Genomic DNA, 1,670 nt, shown 5'->3' with positions numbered 1-1,670 from the left:
GCTGATCGCTCCCCCTATGCCATCGGTCGACTGCTTGAATCACGGACTTGACTTTTTTTCAATACTACCTTTGTCCGGGTTTGTTAGGCCTCATTGTATTTTGGATCCAACCTTGACATTATATTTGACTAAAGTATATAAAGTATATGATATAAAAAATATATTGTTGGATTTGTATTCGAAAGAAGTTTTCTATGGCATAGTTTTTGTGAATTAAATGCATGGAAACCCAAATGGGGGAAGTAGAATACACTTGACTCAAAATATTTTTCGAAAGAAGTTTACACATTACTGTATTATTTGAATGCATGATCAAACTTTGACTCAAAATAAAAGGAGACCTAATAAACCTGAATGGAGGAAGTACAATAGTACACTTGATTCATCGTTTGCAGCGGATATGACGAATTTGGTGGAGCTGTAGTTGCAAACAAAAGCCCACTGCGAATTAATGTTCTGACTAAACAATGTGTAGTTGGAAACAAAAGCCCATTGCGAAATAATGTTCAGACTAAACAATTGGATCCCCTAAAAAACAGACTAAACAATTGGTAGGTGTAGAGATCAGATACTCCCATAAAAGTTTTCATCCCACTTTATATATAAAACAAACAGCCACAAGTACAATCAACCAAGATCAAACATGATACAAACGCAATACACACGATGCTAGAGTACACATATCATAAGAGCATCTCTAGCAGGCCCCGCAAAAAGCCCCGACCCGTAAAATAACTGCCAAAATGCGGGTCGGTGCAGAAAATCCTGCCCGAACAGACCCCGCAAACGCGTCCGGCCCATAATTTTTTATGAGGGGCTGGGTAAAATCTCGGCCCCAACACGCGAATACGCAGGTTTTCGCCTCGCCCCTACGGTGCCCTGTATCGCAGGAAAGCGGTTGGCGGGAGGGACATTTCAGCCCGCGCACTTTCCCCACCTCCTTCCGCCGCCGCCCGCCATTGGTTTCGCCCGTCGGCCACCGGCGATTCCGACCAAATCTGCCGGCGGAATCGCGCCGCGGGGGCGTCCCCCACCCTCCACCACCGATACGCTGCACCGCCCACCCGGATCCGGTGAGACGAGCCGCCCTTGGTCGTCGTCGCCGCCGGGGATCGACCGCCCTCGAGCTGCCCCTAGTCGCCGCCTGGGATCGCCCGCCCCACGAGCCGCCGGTGAGTGTTTGCTTGTGATTTGTTTCGAGCGCTACGCATAGTTGGTTGACGCGCACGTGCGATTTTTGTTGATGTAGATGGAATTGAGCCCGTGCGAGAAGTTTTTGCTTGATGATTCGTCCGATTCGGACGACTCAGATGTTGAGACGCTGCTTGCAAACTATCGGCAACAAACGCTGGTGATGGCCCTTGCCATGAAGGAGCACGAACGCGAGAACCGAAAGAGGCGGCGAGGATCGACCGTCGGGCGTCTTTGTACTCCTCGAGATCGCCATCTCGGGAACGAGATGTTGATGCAAGACTACTTCACGGAGAATCCAACATATCCACCGTACCTCTTCCCGAGAAGGTACCGAATGCGCCGATCTCTCTTTGTGAAAATTGTTCAAGCTTGCGAGGCAAATTGTCGGTATTTTACTCAAAGAAGAAATGTCGCGGGCTTGAAGGGATTTAGTGCATATCAAAAAATCTCGGCAGCTATGCGGGTGATTGCATATG

Source organism: Triticum aestivum, chromosome 2B (assembly GCF_018294505.1).
Source record: "Triticum aestivum cultivar Chinese Spring chromosome 2B, IWGSC CS RefSeq v2.1, whole genome shotgun sequence".
Classification (NCBI taxonomy): Eukaryota; Viridiplantae; Streptophyta; class Magnoliopsida; order Poales; family Poaceae; genus Triticum; species Triticum aestivum.
The sequence above is the reverse complement of the archived record's forward strand: the minus strand, read 5'-3'. Positions refer to the sequence as shown.